The sequence below is a fragment of the Canis lupus genome, chromosome 30 (assembly GCF_011100685.1).
Source record: "Canis lupus familiaris isolate Mischka breed German Shepherd chromosome 30, alternate assembly UU_Cfam_GSD_1.0, whole genome shotgun sequence".
NCBI lineage: Eukaryota > Metazoa > Chordata > Mammalia > Carnivora > Canidae > Canis > Canis lupus.
This window is the reverse complement of record NC_049251.1, coordinates 27,889,696-27,907,984: the sequence shown is the minus strand read 5'-3', so window position 1 is coordinate 27,907,984 and position 18,289 is coordinate 27,889,696. Positions and strand designations below refer to the sequence as shown.

The following is an 18,289-nucleotide window of genomic DNA, read 5'->3' as shown; positions in this document are numbered from 1 at the left end:
CCCCAGAGCTGGGGGCTTTTATGCAGAGACTGAGCCCACTCTGGTCCCCAGAACTCCACTGGGTGCCAGGCACTGTCAGCTGCCAAAAGACACTAGGAGCGCTGTGAGAGGCACGGCCTGCCCTGCTCACCCCAGGGTCTCAGGGCACCATATGGCCAGGAACATACTAGAATTTCCCTAAGTGCTTTTTTAATGAATGAAGAAACAAAGATAAATACAAAGCAGTGCCCGGACTTGAATGAAGTCGGTCTGGGAACCGTTCTGTGTTACTTCAGAGCACTCCCATGAGCAGGGGCTAGTTTATGTCCTTTTAATTAAACGTGACCCAACAGACAGCTGTGTACAGTGTGAACCAAGAATTCTGGAGTCAGACTGCCTGGGTTCAGTTCCTGGCTCTGCCACTCGCCAGCTCTGTGACCTCGGGCAAGTTACTTAGTCTCTCTGTGCCTCTGTTACCTTATCTATAAATTAGGGATACCTCATAGTGTTGTCATAAGGGTCACAATAGTTAAAATTTGTAAAGCACTGGGAGGGTGCTTGGAATATTGTGCTAGGTCATATCTGTTAAAGCAATAAGGGAAAAGCTTGCTCAAAATCAGAGTGACGTCCGGCGGTGAAGAGGCTACCTTCTGGGGGACTGGGCTGCCCATAACCAGAGGTATGCATGAGCTAAGATAATTCACAATTATTATTATTTATTGAACACTTAATGTTGTCTGGCACCATGCTAAGCATTTTACAGTTATTATTCTATTTCGTCTTTACCCTGTGAGGCAGGTGTGATTATCACCATTTGACTCAGGAAACAGAGGCTTTGTGACAAGCTGAGGCAGCCTCAGTGTGGAGTGACAGATGTCCATTCTGAGTCACGCTCAGAATTCCAGGAACATCTGGGGGCCTGAGGTCACGCGGAGCATGGGAACCGTGGGGAAGAGGCAGGTGAGTCGTCTGTGGGCTGGAGGGAAGAGACTCCAGGGCTGGCCAGCGCCCAGGGGTGGAGATAAGGAACCCTTTGTGCTGAGGCTCCGAGGCAGAGTCAGGGGCAGGAAGGTGGAGGTGGCTTTGGCAGCAATTAATCAATCAACCAAGCGAGCAAGCAGCCAACCAACTTATCAAGCCAGAGACATGTTGTATTTGGCAACGAAGGGAAGGGAGCTCTTGGTAGGTGGCTCCAAAGGCCCCAGGTGCAAGGCGACAGCCTGCCAGGGGAGCTCTCTGAAGCAGGGTGGTGTCTGTGGAGAGACAGAGCTGGAAAGTCCTGGAGGAGGGAACAGCGGGCTGATGGGATGGAAGACCCAGTTGGGTGGGGGGCTCTCCTTGGAACAGAGGGGACAGCCTTCCACCACAGTGGCGGGAGGGAGCAGGTGAATGTGGGGCATAAGAGGAAAGAGAAAGGCCACAGGGGCCCTAGCGTGGTCCTTACAATAAAAAAGGAGCTGAGGGCATCATGTTAAAGGCATGAGGAGTGAGTTTGGGGCCTTGAGAAAGGAAAGCAAGAGAAGCAAAGAAGTGTGCTGAAGTTGCAGGTGGCCGTGCTGGGGAAGGACCAGGGAAGCCAGGCTGGGCCGGGGTGCGTGGCAACGGTGGTGGCGCAGGCAGGGACGCTGCTAGGCCTCACACCTGCTACTCAGCCTCCCCGCTCTCCCCATGACATCCCCAAGGGCTGGGGCTCTGGGAGTTGTCCTACCCACCTAAGAGTCATTCTTCCTCCCCATCCAGAAATTCTCAGGGGCCAGGAGAGCCACCTCCCAAGAGCAGGTGGAACTCTCCCACTCGTCCAAGGGGCTCCTGCGGCTCCACCCCTCGGAGCACTTGCTCGCCTTCTTGCACACCCCATTCCTTCTCCACACGGATTCTCCAGAAAACATCAGTGGCTAAAGATAGGCACGGCTGTGGAGTCCTGACTGCTCTCTCCCCTCGTGTGATGCCTCGCTTCCAGGCCTTTCCCTCGGTGTTCGCCTAGGTGTCTCAGTGGGCAGTGGGTGAGCTGGGACTCCATCTCTCTGATGCGAAGGGGACTCAGGTTCTGCGCCATCCACTCGAGGCGTCAAGGCATCGGGCTGTCTAAGCAGCTGTCTTGGTATCAAGGCACGAAGCGTCTGGTTGTGGTCTGGCCCCCCTGATCCCTCCCCCACGGGGACACTGCCTCATTACCCTTGCTGTGGGATTCCAGGTGGGGACAAGGCAGGGACGGCCAACACTTGAAACGCATGTCTCCTCCCGTCCCAACCTGGCACCGATGGCACACGTCAACAGTCTATCATGCCCGATTTCTCAACACAGCGCTTCTGGCAGCATCACAAACGATTGCACTTGGAACTCCAGGTGAGTGAACTCCCTCTTGGTCACCCCGAGTGTGGGATGGGGTGCTCCAGCAGCGGCTCTCCCCCATCACCTGTGAGGTGGGGTGAGGCCACGAGGTGTGTCCTTGGCTGTCCCTGCAGCCCCCTCCTCCAGATCTCCAGAGGTGGGCTCTCTGCCCCCACCTAAGGAGAGCCAAGAAGCTCCCAGAGTCCCCCGAGGGGGAGGGAGCTAGGGTTCTAATCGCCGCCACCGCGCCTCCCCAGAGGCCTTGTCCTCTCTGAGGCTCCCCAGCTGCAGAGCAGATGAGCTAGGCTCCCCCGGGGATCCTCAGCCTTGGGACTAAGGATCAGAACGGAGGAAGGCCTGTGTGTGAGATTTTAAAATCACAGTAACCTCGCCCACCCGAAGGTGGCCTTACCTGCAGTCACCAGCACCAGCCCTCCCGGACATCGTAACAGGGATCTTTGGTCGCACCACTTTTTCATCTGAAAGGAGTATTGCTCATGATGGACTTTTTTTTCTTTCTTTTAAAGATGTATTTATCTATTCATGAGAGAGAGAGAGAGACAGACAGAGAGAGAGAGAGAGAGAGAGAGGCAGAGACACAGGCAGAGGGAGAGCAGGCTCCCTGCGGGGAACCTGATGTGGGACCCGATCCCAGGACCTCTGGATCAGGACCTGAGCCGAAGGCAGGCGCTGCACCACTGAGCCCCCCATGCGCCCCTCTTGCTGGAGTTTAAACTGGCGCACATCTGTGGGGGCCGGCCAGGCCCATGCCCTCTTCGAATGTTCTCCACGCTGCAGCAGAACTGACACCCGTATGGCCCCGCGTGGCCCATAAGGGGCCTGTCATTTCTCTTAGGAAAGCTCCGTTGTGATCTTGGTGGCATCCGTGTTGCTCTTCTGGGGAGGTTACTTTCCTTCCTGGTAGACCCTGCAAGTCCCTTCCTTTCCCTGTCCATCAAGCGTTCCTGACGGAGGGTGGCTAAGCGGGCAGGGTCTGGTGGGTCACAGCGCCATCCCGGCGGAAAATGCCCAGACTGGGAGCATGGCCCATCTCTGCCCCCAGGGCAGGGAGAAGGCAGCCAAGCCCAAGGGTTATTTTTAATCCCAAAGATGCAGCGTTTGAGAACAAACAGCCCCGGCTCTGGGGCTGTGAGAGGACCTGCCAAGGGAGCGTGGGCCTGGAGGCCTCCAAGGGCGAGGTGGCTGCTTCCCATGGCAGCGGCCCCCCCAGAAACCTTAGCTGGCCATACTGCGTATTTTTACACGGGCTGACTTGCTGTGCCCTCTGGGGGCCCCCGGGTCCTATGAGGACGTGTGCACCCATGCACCATGACCTTTAAAGCCAGTCTGGGCCTAACCTGAGCCTGCCATCCCCTGGGGCTGCCCATCTCATGTTGCCCTACTCTCCCAACCGCTTCGCCTCCTGCCCTCATGCCCACCCCAGCCCCAGCTCCGGCCTGCTGACGCCAGCTTTGGAGTGCCATTTTCTCTCCCTTTCTTTTTTTCTTTTTTCCCCCTTTTTTCCTCCCCTACTCTCTGTAACACAAAGAATTTATTGTAGAGAGATTAGAAAGTTGAGATTAACAAAAAAGAAAAGAAAAACCCTATAGCCCCCCTCCCCTTACCCTTCTACTGTGGGCGGGTGAGGGTAAGCACTTGTTGATATTTGGTGGATAGTTTTTCTGAATTTTTTCTATGCATAGTTGCAAATAGGGTGCCCCCCCCCCCAAAAAAAAATACGGGATCTCACCCAAGGCCTGGCACTGAGGAAGCCAGGAGGGTGCCTCATCTGGAAGAGTGCTAGTGTCATCGCCTCCTGAGCGATCCCAGCTCCGTGGCAGGGGTTTGTGAGGACATTACAGGGGAGCAGTTAGCACAGCGCCTGGTCCCACAGCAGTGCTCCGTACAAGCGGCTTTCTCTCCATCCTCATCTTTCCCAGCAGCACTCATTTTGCCCGTGTCGGGCTTTGGTGCAGGGGTCACCTGATTTGGAGCCCCCCTGGTGTGCTGGCTAAGAAGACAGATGCTGGAGTCCTCAATGCTTGGGTCAAAGTCCTTGCTCTGCTCTGTGTGAGGTTAGGTAAGTGGATGAACTTTGTGTCCAACTTCCTCATTGGTAAAACAGGGATGAAGATAGGATACGTGGTACAGCCTGGTGTGAGAATTCAGTGAGCAAGCACATAGTAAGTGCACAATACACAGGAGCTCTTGTTCTAGCATTATTATTTTACTTCAATTCTTATGGAATACCCATGTTTCAGGCACTGCTTAAGCTTCCTGGATGATTTGGGGTAAATTAACTTCGCTCTTTCTTACTTCATTCAGATTGTGATGCTCAAGGCAGTTGGGAAAGGAGATGGGGAGTAATTTCAGGCACTTGGATAATCAGGAAATTTAACATATTTGCACTACAGGGATCACTGGAGCTCATTAACTCACTGGGAAGATGTTAAAGCCACGTTGCTTTAATTGGGACTCCCATGCACACACTATTCTGGTGGTCGAAGGCAAGTCGTGAGCTCATGCGGATTCACTATGCCATTCATACTACTTCTGTCTTTGAAAACTTCCAGAATAAAAAAAAAAGTTATATATATATCCATTTACTGTTTTACCTTCATACTTTCTATACATTGTTTTAATATATTTTTTTCACAATTTTCATGAATCTTTTTTGGTAGTCAAGACAGTAAACCACTAAAAATGCATCCCCCCTTGAGACACACTGGCATTGACAGACGCCACTGCTGGTCTATAGTAGGGATCTTACTCTGGGCTGGTCATACCCCGCTGCACTGATGACATGCAGAATTCCCAGCTGACAGGTGTCGGGACAAAGAGCAGACACACTGTGGCACCTGGTGCCAGTTGCATTCCCTCCCAGTATTGGCTTCCAGCCCATAGTGTGGGTCACACTTGTCCTATCTATGTCAATGCCCAGCACTCAGCGTGCCCCATTAAAACTCTGAGAGCAGAAGAGGTGAAAATTAGGCCATGCATCCAGATCAATGCCAGAACTTTCCACTTCAAGGTTAGGGGTCCCCGACATCTGCCCCTTCCCTCTTTGAGGCCAGGCAGCAGGCTACTCAACATCCTCTTTTGCTCTGGTTTTGTCAACAACACAGATGTCACAACCTTGTCTCTGCATAGAACCCAGCTCACCTTGTTTTTTGTGATCATCCAGCTGCTTTGGTTGGTTTTGTTGCCACCACCATTATTATTAGGAATAATTAGAGCTTCCAGTTATTGGGTGGTTATTGGCTGCCAAATGCTGTGCACACATACGCTTTGCCTCATTTAATCCACACAGTAGCCAAGGAGGTAAATACTATTATCCCATTTTTCAGATGAAGAAATGAGCTTGGAAAAGTTGAGTGACTCATCCAGTGACCCAGAGCTCATAAACGGAGATTCAGGTTCCAGGCTGATTCCAAAGTTCATGTTCTTAACACTATGCTAATTAGAGGCTCCCTGGCCCCCGACTGCCTCATCATACCCAGAAAGAAGAGAAGGGTGTAAAAGCATGGCTTTCACTAGGTCTAATATTGTGTTGTTGTTGTTGTTTTGTGTGTATATCATAAACAGAGACAACTGTCATGTGGATACCCTGGCCATCTGGGCTGTCACCCTCCATCAAGGGCCTGACTGTGTCTGTGTGTGTGTGTGTGTGGCGGGGGGGGGGGGGGGGGCAGGGGGGTATTCACAGCAGAGAGAGGGCAGCCCAGAGGTAGATGACTGTCAAGTGATACCTCTACTCTGGCCTTCAGCATACACAGGTTCGCCTCAGCTGACACCCATCAGCCTGTTACCTTGAGCAACCCACCTACTCCCTCTGAGCCTCAGTTTCCTGGTCTTTAGGATAGGGGGGAAAAAAGCACAGGTCACAGTGAGCAAGCGCACAGAGATTGCAAGTGGAAAATGCCCAGCCCCGAGCCTAAGCAAAGCAGTTACCGGAAAATAAAGATGTTCCCCCCATATTCCTGGTGGCAGGACTGGGAAGGAGGGGATAATGTGACCGTGCAGGGAAGGGGACACCTTTGAAGCCCAGCTCCTCTCCTAGAAACTGGAGGTCATATTTTGAGAGCCCTTTGGCCTCCCTGTGGCTGCTGGGCTTCCCCAGCCCCTTGCTGAGGATGTGCTGCTCACTGCTCGCCCTCTGCCCTGCTCCTTCCTCCTCCTCCCCCTCAGCCAAGCAGAAGTTCCAGACTGCTCCGCCCTGTCTTCCTTGCCCACAGCCACCCCCGACCCCAGCTGGGCTGCAGGTGGTCTGTGCCTCCGGAGGTGGCTTCCCCACTGAGAAGTTGGGCCACCTGTCCTGTCCTGTGAACCACCTGGCTTAGAAAACTATGACTTGATTCAATGCATCCCTGACCCCACAGACACACACGTGTAGAGACACATCTGCAGTGTCAGAGAGACACATATACAGCCTGTCTGGCACTCACCGGCTGTAGAGACGCACAGACAGATGTAGGCAGCTGCTCCCAACCCTTGGGCCCAGCCTCCTGCCCGGTGGCCCCCACCCCCGAGTCCTACCTCTATGGTCTAATAAGAGCAGGTGAGACAAGTTGTGAGCTTCTAGAGAGGTTTCCCAGTGCCTCCTCCTAAGGCATTTCCAGGTAAAGGTTGTTCAGCTCTGGGCCAGCCTCCAGGGCTAATGGCTCCCTGGCCGAGTCCTGTAGATGAGGTTCTCGGGGCCCCAAGTTTCATTTCTAGCCCAGTCCAGATCCCAGCCTTCCACAAACTCAGGCTGTCCTCAGAGTCAGCAAAGGTTCCCACAGAAACTCCATTTGGTGTGGATTTAATCACAGGGTGTTTTTAAAGCCTCATCTGGAGGTAATTTGGAATTTAAATTACCAGGGTAGCAGATATTTTTACCAGTAGAAGGGCTTAGAATCATTATAGCCTGTCAATTATTGATCAGCCATTTCCAAAGGATTAAACAACAACAACAACAACAACAACAACAACTAAGACCTGTTTTACCGAGTATGTTAGAAAAATTCCCTTCAGGATTTGGTCATTATTAGTGTAACTGATATAAATAGTCCACGACACTTGGGAATGTGTTCCATGACACATTTTGCGGATTTTGTAAATTAAATTAAGTCATACTAAGACCCACCTACAAGACCCTCAGAAAAGTCAATCTCAGCCACTTTTCAGGGCCTTCGCTCTCCTGCCACACAGAACTCTGAGGTCTTGAGGATTCTAGAACTTTGGGGATTCCAAGAACCTTGGCAGAACCTTGATCGGATCCGTTCTGGTCAGTGTTAAGTTGCTCATTGTCCAAGCCCTGGTGGCCAGTTGAATCCTGCTGCTCCCCGAATCGAAGGCCATGGGGTGGGGCGGGGGGGTGTTGTCAGTCCTAGCCATGTCCCTCCCCCCATCTTAGCCACTCCCAGAGCCCTGCCACCCCCAGGGTGCCGGGTAGAGGCCCTGCACTCATGCGTCCTGCCAGGCCTCAATGACCTCTGAGCCCTGGGTCCCTCCCCAGCCCTCTCTATCTCTAAGAATTAGTGTTAAGTCTCCAGACGCTTAGACAATCTAAGAAAGGCCTCTAACTTGCCCCCTGGGGGCAAGAGAAGCCTGGCCCTGCAAAACACAAGGGCCCCTGGAGAGGAAGAGATGAGAATACCTCACATTCTTTTCCAGTGAGTCTGCAGAAGAAAAACAGACATGGCTAATTTCTCAATCACAGTAGCCCCTGCCTTAGTCAATAATTACCTGATTTACTTAGAAAACCATACTCTTTGGGGAGTGGATAGAGCTGTGGGCCAAAAGCAAACAAAACACAAAAACAGAAGTTCTTTGAATAGAGGTTAAGACATCTCTTGGCTTCCGTCATTCCCAGTCTCTCTAGAACACTCCTGTTTGGACAGAGATGGGTTCAAAGCCACACAGAGACCATGTAGTAGTGTGGTTGTGTTGTTGTTTCTCTTTGTGGACATCTGCCCTGATGAGACTGCAATAAATGACACTGAAACTCAAGTACAGGAGGGCTAGCCTCAGGGCACACCCAGGGCCATGCAGGGCGGTGGAGCTCCTGGTCAAGAGAAATGGCTGTGGAATCAAACAGACCAGAGTCTGACTCCTGGCTCCATCAGGTTTTAGCCATATGACTTGGGGCAAGTGATTTCACCTCTCTGAGCTTCAGTTTGTTCTAAAACAGAGGTGATAAAGTGCCCCCTAGGATTGTGTGAAAGTTAAATGGCCGACAGCCAAGGTGGTGGTTCTGCTGTGAGGAATACCCTCTGCTCCAGACACATGCCCGCCACCTATGACCTAGAGAGAGGAAGTGAAAATGACACAGCTGCATTCAAAAAACATTCACACATCTGTGGGCACAACTGTGATGGATTCTGTAGCCCTCCCCCCCACCCAGGTCCCAGGGGGATGGCGATTGGCTTTCTCTTCACCCTCCTTTCACTCTTCCCAGCCCCCTCCTCTGCTCCTACCCCTTGAATCATTTCCTAAAATAAACAAGCTACAGACAAGCCCTTATCTCAGACTCTGCTTTTTTTTTTTGGGAGGGGGGGGGAGTCTGAGTTAAGACAACTGGAAGGAGACAAAAAAAAAAAAAAGAGGGGGGATGGTAAATAGAAACAAAATATGGCAGAAATGTATTAGAATATATTAGTTACTATAATAAATGTAAATAGATTACCCATCAAGAGACTATTAGATTAGGGTAAACGAATTTCTGAGGTATACCTAAAGCAAAACCACAAAAAAAAGATGGAAAATAGACATTGGCAAAAGATAGATCCAGCCAGCGCAGACCAAAAAAAATTGTTATGGTTGAATTGTGACCCCCCCAATAAGTCCCAGCTGCCAGCACCCCAGAATGTGACTTTATTCGGAGGCAGCCATTGCAGATATCATTCGTTATTATGATGTCAGAGTCTTAATCCAATGTGACTGGTGCCCTGAGAACAAGGGGAGAGACACGGACCCAGAGGAAGACAGCCACGTGGCAGTGAAGGCGGGAACTGGAGTGATAGTGCCACAACCTTGGATTGCGGGGGTTACCAGGAGCTGAAGAAGCAGGAAGGGGCCTCTCCTCCAGGATTTGGAGGGAGCACTGCCCTGCCAATGCCTTGGTTTCTGACATTTCGTCTCCAGAGCTGTGAGAGAATAAATTTCAATTGGTTTAAGCCACCTAGTTTGTGATAATTTGCTATGGCAAGTTCAGGAAATTAATGTATATGTCCAGCAATATTTATGTGAGACCAAATAAAATTTAAGATCAAAGCATTATGAAGAATAAGCCAAGATAATACTTAATTATAAAAGCAACATCCCATTAAGAATATATAACAATTATGAATTTGGGTGTGCTTAACATGAGTACATTTATAAGTTGATTATGGGAGTTGATTAATTCATATTTATAGTAAAATATTTTTTTTTATTTATTTATGATAGTCACAGAGAGAGAGAGAGAGGCGCAGAGACACAGGCAGAGGGAGAAGCAGGCTCCATGCACCGGGAGCCCGACGTGGGATTCGATCCCGGGTCTCCAGGATCACGCCCTGGGCCAAAGGCAGGCGCCAAACCGCTGCGCCACCCAGGGATCCCTAGTAAAATATTTTTACTATACTTTTATCAGGAGTTGATAGATCAAGCAACCAAAAAAGAGGAAAGGTATGTAGGATATGAAGAGCTAATTCAGTAAACCTGACCCGGTATGGATCAGTATGTATGGAAGCCTGCCTTTGAATGGAGGATATAGATCCTTTTCAAGCAAGTTGACCATTTTAGCAAAGGAAGCCTTGATAAATTTTAAATTATTTATAATATACAAATTATATATATATATATTTATTTATTTATTTTGAGGTGAGGAAGGGCAGAGAGAGACAGAAAATTTTAAGCAGGCTCCATGCCCAAGTGTGGAGCCCGACTTGGGGCTCGATCTCACAACTCTGAGATAACGACCTGAACTAAAAATCAAGAGTTGGACACTTAACCCACTGAACCACCCAGGAATCCCACAAATTATATTTTCCCTCCACAATGTTATTAAGTTAGAAACAAACATACTCCTAAATATATTTTGGATTAAGGAGAAAGTCTTAATAAAAATTATAAAATATTTAGACCTGAAGAATTGCGGAAGGATTACATAACGAAACTTGAGAGATGCAGATGAAGCAGTACCTAGCGGTAAATGTATAGCCTTAAACTACCTTACTGGAAAAACAAGAATGAAAATAAATAATTGACATTTTAATACAAGATGCTAGAACAAGAAAATAAACAAGATACTGCATTTAGGATTCTTTGCATAATGTTTACCCTACAGTAAATACTCAGTAGAGGAAGGCACTTAAATAGAAATTGTACTTGTATTTATTCTGCCCATAATCTTCCAATTAAGAGAGTTTTTCTTTCCAGGTTTATGTAAAAATTTCATAAGTAACTTGTGCTAAGGTGATTTATAAAAAGAAATATCTGTTTGGTCTTCATCCCTGTTTCTGGCACAGAGCTCCTAAAACCCTTGGGATTTCCTGCACTGAGAGCCAGAAAGTTGTCTCTTGTTGTGTTATTGAGGTGATTTTTGGAAAGTCTCTGAGTATCCTAAGGTTGGGGACTGGTGGCCTGGGTAGCCAAGCATGTGATCAGAGGGTTAGAACGTTTGATCTCATCCCTGGGTGGGGAGGGGGGAGAGGCTGGAGATTGAGTTCAATCAGCAATCGCCAATGATTTAATGAATTGCACCTATGCAATGAAGCCTCCATAAAACCCCAAAAGGTTGGAGTTCAGAAAGCTTCAGGGTTGGTGAATTTATGAAATTTTAGGGACTGTGACATGCTCAGAGAGCATGGAAGCTGCACTCCCTTCCCATACCTTGCCCTATGTACTTCTTTCATCTGGCTATTTCTGAATTTTATTCTTTTTTTTTAAAAAAAGATTTTATTTATTTATTCATGAGAGACATAGAGAGACAGAGACATAGAGGGAGAAGCAGGCTCCCTGCGGGGGGTCCAATGAGGGACTGGATCCCAGAGCTCCAGGATCACAACCTGGGCCGAAGGCAGATGCTGAAGCACTGAGCCATCTCTGAACTTTATTCTTTTATAATAAACTGGTAATCTAGGAAGTGAAAAGTCCCTCTGAGTCTGTGAGCTGCTCCAGCAAATTAAATGAACCCAAAGAGGGAGTTATGGGAACCTCTGATCTATAGCTGGTCAGTCAGAGGCCCAGGTGATAATCCAGATTTGCAATTGGTGTCTGAAGTCGGGGAAATGCCAATGTTGTGGGGCTGAACCCCTAACTTGGGGCATCTGATGCTATCTCCCAGTAGACAGAGTCAGAATTGAGGTGAATTGTAGGACACCCAGCTGGTGTCAGAGAATTGGTCAGTGGGGGGGGGGGGGGGGATACCCACACTGGGGTTGGTGTCAGAATCTTACAACTATAGCACCAAGCAGAGGTATTTCTGTGCCTGACTCCAGAAATTAAATCTTACACAGTTTTGCATAGTCCAATAATATTCCAGAAATATACATTCTCCAGCTCATGTTGGTGTCCTCTGTCTAGATTAAACATGAACACATTCCTGAGCCACTGGATGGGTGAGAGGCTGGGCTCAGGAGCTCAGCAGTGGTGGAATATGCATCAGTCAAGAAGTGAGGTCCCTTGATGGCAGCTGCCTTCTGAAAGACCTTAATGGCATCGAGAGAGTTCCATCATCAATCTTCTTGGAAGGAAACAAGGACTTAAGTAATTAGACAGTATCACTTTTTCCAAAGGTCGTGCTGATGTACCACTTCCCTAAAATTATCCTTCAGAAAAGAGGGAGTGGCCTGAGATAAGCTTTTAGTTACAGGGTGTTCTCTCAATGATGGTATTTTTGAATAACAAAATACTATTTGGAGAATATACAAAGTCCCCAAAGGAACTCTGTCAATGTTATTTTTAGATTGGTAAGGAGATCACTTGACAGAATTTGTTGAGGAAGCAAAGAAATGAATAGAAATGTACTAATTTCTCCCAGCTGGGCAAGGTCTTCACAGATTGGAGTACTGGGAACTTTTTATTTTATTTTTATTTTTTAAAGATTTGTTTATTTGAGGGAGGGGAGTGGGAGAGAGGAAGAGAGAGACTCCCAAGCAGACTCCCCCCCCGCCGCAACACAGAGCCCGACCCAGAGCTAGAGCCCAGGACCCTGAGACCATGGCCTGAGCTGAAATCAAGAGTCAGATGCTTAACCGAATGAGCCACCCAGACACCCCTCTGTGCAAACTTTGTAAAGATCATCGATCACCACGGCACTGTCATGGAAGTCCTGTATATACTCATACCTGTAGCTTAGAAAGTTTGTCTTACAGTGGGTCATGCAAGTGGGTACTTGTGGCTCAGAATAAATTTCCCGTGACAAGAAATACAAATTCAAAAAAGTGCTTGATTTGGGGCACCTGGGTGGCTCAGCGGTTGAGTGTCTGCCTTTGGCTCAGGTCATGATCCCGGGGTCCTGGAATCGAGTCCCGCATCAGGCTCCCTGCAGGGAGCCTGCTTCCCCCTCTGCTTATCACTCTGTCTCTCTGTGTGTGTCTCTCATGAATAAATAAATAAAATCTTAAAAAAAAAAAACCACAAAATGCTTGCTTTCAAACAATGTAGTAATTAAAGGTGATGGGCTCTGGGAGACAGTGGGGAGAACCAAAGTGGCTCTTGTGATATGACAGTGATGTTGAGATAAGCCTAAAGAGTTTGAACAAAACTGTTTCATGAGATACAAGAGACAAAAAAAAAAAAAAAAGCAGTCTTTCTGTTATTTTATATGACATGTGGTTTGCAAAGTTTGTTGTACATAATCAGTTAAATATCATGAGTCCTATTTGACTTTTCCATCTTTAGTCCTAAAGTCTATACATTCGAGTGAGCCCCAGAGTTTTTCTTGAGTCTTGCATTTAGAGAAAGACCCCAAAAATGAAATCTAGTACTCAAGGTTGACTTCTCTTTGCTCAGGCATATGTATTCATCTAAAAGGGAAGAGGGTAAGGAGGGTCCTTGACCTTACTGGCCCCTCAAGCCCGCCCACCTGTGCGGAATGTAACAGACTACACTTGGACTTGCTTTCCTTCATGCCCCTTGGTTGGGCCTGCTCTCAGTCCCCAGGAGCCTGAGCACGTGAGGGGCAAGAGGCAGCCTAGGACCCTTTACCTTCACTGACCAGTCAGCAGTCAATACCCTGGTTCACTCTGGGAAGGGTTTCTAAGCTCCCAGGACGGAATGTGTTTCCTCCCCACCCCCACTCGCATTGTTGAAGCCCTCCCCCCCAGGGTGATGGTATTTGGAGGTGGGGTCTTTGGGAGGTAAGAAGGTGTAGGTGGATCATGAGGGTGAGATTAGCGCCCTTGATGACATTAGTGCCCTTAGAAGAAGAGGAAGAGACCAGAGCTGCTCCTCTTTCCGAGTTTGAGGATACAGGAGAAGGAGGCCGTCCTAGGAAGAGAGTCCTCACAGGGAAGCAAACCTGCCGGCGCTTTCATCCTGGATTTCTCAGCCTTCAGAACTGTGAGAAGCAAGTGCCTGTTGATGAAGGCCCCGATGATGGCATTTGGTCCCTGCGGCCCGGCCTCAGTCATTGAGGATGCCAGGCAGCTCCTGCGCACTAGTGCTTGGGAGGGGCTGGCCTGTCGTCACAGTGAAGTCAGCATCCGTGTGACATCTCGTCTTTGCCATTTATCTTCCTGCACCTTTGGGGGGTTAGGCAGGGAATGTTCTGCTGTCCTTTAAGGATGAGTGAGGAAGTAATACAGCTCCCAGTTACGGCAGGAAGTGAGATTTTGCTCACTGATGAGGGAGGAGAGCTTGTGGGAGAGGATGCGTGCTTCTCAGGGCCCTCACCGCCCCCCCCCATCTCCTGGACCCCCCCACCTCCCAGTAAACCTACTTCTCTGTAAACGAGCATAACCCAGCACAACCCTCCCTACCCCCTGGTCCCCGCAACACCAGCTGGAGCTCTGTGCAGCTGGGGGCCCCACCTCAGTGCACAGAGCGGCCCCCCACACCACCAGAGCTTCTGGAGCGCCCACTGTGGAGGCACTGTCCTTGGTGCTGGGGCCGCCCGATGAATGACAGTCCTTGCTGCGAGCCAGGGTGGGCCTGCCCTTGTCGCGGGCCTCACGTCTCTGGGCAGAATGGGCTCTTCCACCCGGCTTCCCCTGTGGGGCAGGAAGAGGACTGACCCCTCTGTCGGTGGCTTCAAAAGACAAAGCCTGCACGTGCGGGGCTTTGAACCAGGGTTTGAACGCCACTGTGACGGGAGCCCCCCTGCTTTCCTGAGATAACCCGTTCTCGCTCCATACAGCTTTAGTGCTACTTAATAATCAGACTGGGTATCTGCTTATGTCTGACAACTGTCACATCATGCAATTCCCCCAACGCCCCTACGAGGGAAGTACCTTTACTATCTTCTCAACCCATTGTACAGAAGAGGAGATCAAGTCAAAGAGAGCCCCAAAGACTGGCCTAAGGTCGTGGAGCTTGGAAGCAGCAGAGCCTAGATGTCGGACTCCAAAGACTGCCCTTCACGGCACCGTGGAGGACTTCCCCACGTGCACACATTTCTCACTGTGCTGTAGTCGCACGCAGCGCAGGGGCGCGTGGCTGGCTCTGGCGGGGGAGCACCCGGCTCTTGATCTCGGGGGTGTGGGTTTGAGCCCCACATTGGGTGTAGAGATTGCTTTTAAAAAATACCAAAAGCAGGGGCACCTGGGTGGCTCAGTGGTTGAGCATCTGCCTTTGGCTCAGGTCGTCATCCCGGGGTCCTGGGATCGAGTCCCACATTGGGCTCCCCTCGAGAAGCCTACTTCTCTCTGTGTGTCTCTGTCTCTCTCTCTACGTATCTCATGAATAAATGAATAAATATTTTTAAAAAATTAGTGAAGGTAGAGTATTGTAGAGTTGGGGGTACATTTGTCAAGTTTCCTCTTTGACTTCTCAGGACTTAGTCTCTTCTATACACAGCATAGAGCGTAATGGCCTAAACTTGCAAGGTTTCATTGGTCACCATTTCAAGAAATTTCTTTCACTGTCTGACAAAATTGTAAGTTCTGGAAGTTGGGACCATACCTTGCACTTTTTTGTATGTTTCATTTTCAAGACTTTGTTTCCCCAAGGTCAGGGCACAGCCTCCGATGGGCTGAGTGGCGGTGGAGAGAATATCAAATAGGAGTCCTGGATGCTGGCTCCAGCTCTTCCACTTACCAGACCGGTCCTTCTCTCTCTGGCCTGCTTGCCCATGTGAACTAGGTGATGTGTGCTCTGGTCACCCTTTGATTCTGGCCAGCTAAGTGCCAGACTCTCCCAGGCCACCGTCGTGGCGGGCAGGGACCGGAAGAGGGAGCAGCGATGGCTCCCCCAGGACACAGGAGGATGGAGCTAGAAGTGAGCCTGGGTGGCTCAGCGGTTTAGTGCCTGCCTTTGGCCCAGGGTGCGATCCTGAAGTCTTGGGATCGAGTCCCACGTCAGGCTCCTGGCATGGAGCCTGCTTCTATCTCTATGTCTCTGCCTCTCTCTCTCTCTCATGAATAAATAAATAAAAAAAAAAAAAAAAGAAAAGAAATGACCCGTGGGGCATGAACTAACTTCCGTAGGCTCCCCTGGTCTATTTATCCCTGATACTCCCAAGTCTGGCGACAAGCAGAAATCCTGCACAATTCAGTCTTCCAGCCTCTAACCTTTCGGGACCTCTCTCAGTGTTTAGCAAAGGGTTTCACACAGCCTTGTTGAGAATCTCCGGCAATTTCCCTGGAAAATCCCTTCCTGACTAGGTCACCAAGGAAGTTAGGAAGCTGGCCTGGGTTCAGCCTTCACCACTGTGTTGGGCAACTTTTAAGTTTTTGTTCATTTCTCTCACAAACATTTTGTGGGGGGGAGGCGTGGGCATCATGTCCTAGGCACTGTGCTGAGTGGTGTCTCGTTCACCTTACAACGATGAACAAGCCTGGACACACTTTCTGTCCTCGGGGGCTGTCTTGCCAGAGAGGGAGGAGATCTTAAGTAAATAATTACACAAATCTGATTAAAATGTGTGATAAGTTAAAAAAAAATTGTGATAAGTGCCCTAAGGAGAAAGTGCACGGGGTGCTGACAGAGAGAACTAACTTAATGTGAGGGTGAGGCTCAATCAGGGAGAGCTTCCCAGAGGAAGTGGCATTTAAGCTAAGACCTGAGACATTCAGGAAAGGGAAGGAGATGGGGGCTGGGGAGAGGCTACTCCAAGGAGGGATGAGCCGTGGTGTGACCTGTAAGACGCTGTGGTGGCAGGAATCAGATGCTTAGCCCCCAGCTCTGGCTCCCACTGGCTGCAAAACTTAGTATGTAGGAGTCCCCCACTCTCTCTGGGACTCAGAGTTTTTTCTGTTTGTTGGGTTTTCCCTCCATCTGTAAAATAGAGATCCGCTGCTTCATGCAAACGGTGTGATGCTCAGATGAAAGCAATGGCTGAGATCACCCTGAAAACGGTAATCCCACGCAAGTAAATATAAGAGATCCTTACTACTGACCCTTCCCCTTGGAATCCACCGCATCTGTGAAAGTGGGATTGTCCGCAGGAGAACTTCAGCTGACATTTAGAAAAATGAGAACGAACTGGGTTTTCCTTATTTGGATTCTCCACTTTAGAGTCCAGGGACTCAGATTATGTACCCGCACATGTAGGGAGTCGCAGAGGGATCGGAAAGCTGGCCCCAGGTGACCTTGAGGGGTCGAAGCCAAGAGACCTGTGATGGGGGAGAGGGGTTTCTTCAACAAACCTCACCCACAGTCCCTCCCCTTTCTTTTCCAGATGCGCCTCCACGGGCTTTGCCAAGAATTCTAATGAGAACCAGACGCTCTCACTCCGTCCTTCACCTGCAGATCTCGCAGCGGAGATATTGCTGCCACTTGGGTTTGGAGTCCGAGCGTGCTTTGTTTTCAATTCTCCCCTGTAGGAATCGGGCCCCTGAGAGTCCGAGAAAGCATTTCAGATTTTTCTTTTCTTTATTCTCCAGCCAAAATGCACCAGGTCAAAGTATGAAAGAGAGAAAACTCAGGACGTTGGGTGGGGAGCTGGGGCTGGTCACCCACTGGAAGCCCCGGGAGCTAAAGAGCTCACCCCTTGACAGAAAACAGAGGGATCCCAGTTTGTACGGGGGTGGGGGGAAGCTGGTTGCTGTGTCCTTGCAGTGTCCCTGGGTGCAGTCCCCACGCATCCACCCCCAGAGGCCAGCGGAGGTCAATGAAGCTACAGGAAGTAAAGAAAAAGGCAAGGCCTTGGCCAGAACCACGTAAAGGTGGGTTTTGTCCTTTCCACCTGAAACAGAGGTTATGAGAGGATTTGCCGACTCCCACCATCCTGGCTTGGGGATGTTCACTACCGCTTAGGATTCTAAAACGAATGTGGTCTTCGCCCCTGCCTTTCTGGCCAGGAATCCAGGCCTGCCTCCTCTCCACGGCCTGCCCTTGTGTCCCCAGGGCCTGATTCTCTCTGCCGTGTTTGTTTGCTCTGCTTCCCACAGCCTCGGCCTGCTCCAGCCTGCAGAGCGAGCATGGGGGGCTCTCCAAGGCACCTCCTCCAGGCAGCCGGCACAGGCCCTTGGCTCCCCTTTTCTGGGTTTGCATATAACTGTGGACAGATCATTTTTTTTCTTTTTTCTTTAAGATTTTATTTATTTATTCATGAGAGACAGAGGCAGAGACACAGGCAGAGGGAGAAGCAGGCTCCATGCAGGGAGCCTGACGTGGGACTTGATCCCAGGTTTCCAGGATCACACCCTGGGCCGAAGGCAGCACTAAACCACTGAGCCACCTGGGCTGCCCTGTTTTTATTTTCCATGTCATCCTGTCTCTTCAAAAAATAAGATCCTGGGGTACCTGGGTGGCTCAGTGGTTGAGTGTCTGCCTTTGGCTCAGGTCAGGATCCCAGGTCCTGGGATCGAGTCCTGTACAGGGACTGCAGGACTGCCTGCATCTCTGCCTCTCT

General features: G+C 49.8%; 2 long non-coding RNA genes across 8 annotated transcripts; one reads left to right on the top strand and one right to left on the bottom strand.

Moving 5' to 3' along the window:
* The first annotated feature begins 558 nt into the window (after positions 1 to 558).
* Positions 559 to 18,004, top strand: LOC111093344. Of its 5 annotated transcripts, none has more exons than XR_005381746.1 (5): positions 559 to 658; positions 778 to 939; positions 2,174 to 2,325; positions 4,254 to 4,390; positions 17,114 to 18,004. It is a non-coding gene; the product is annotated as an uncharacterized LOC111093344 (long non-coding RNA). The 5 variants fall into 5 exon arrangements; XR_005381748.1 differs by having other exon boundaries at positions 4,251 to 4,390; XR_005381747.1 differs by having other exon boundaries at positions 1,720 to 2,325.
* On the bottom strand, positions 679 to 7,623 carry LOC111093343. Of its 3 annotated transcripts, none has more exons than XR_005381745.1 (5): positions 5,473 to 7,623; positions 4,061 to 4,462; positions 2,723 to 2,789; positions 2,155 to 2,395; positions 679 to 2,076 (listed from the first exon to the last, which is right to left on the bottom strand). It is a non-coding gene; the product is annotated as an uncharacterized LOC111093343 (long non-coding RNA). The 3 variants fall into 3 exon arrangements; XR_005381744.1 differs by having other exon boundaries at positions 679 to 2,072; XR_005381742.1 differs by having other exon boundaries at positions 679 to 2,395; positions 5,473 to 7,622.
* Positions 18,005 to 18,289: the final 285 nt, after the last annotated feature.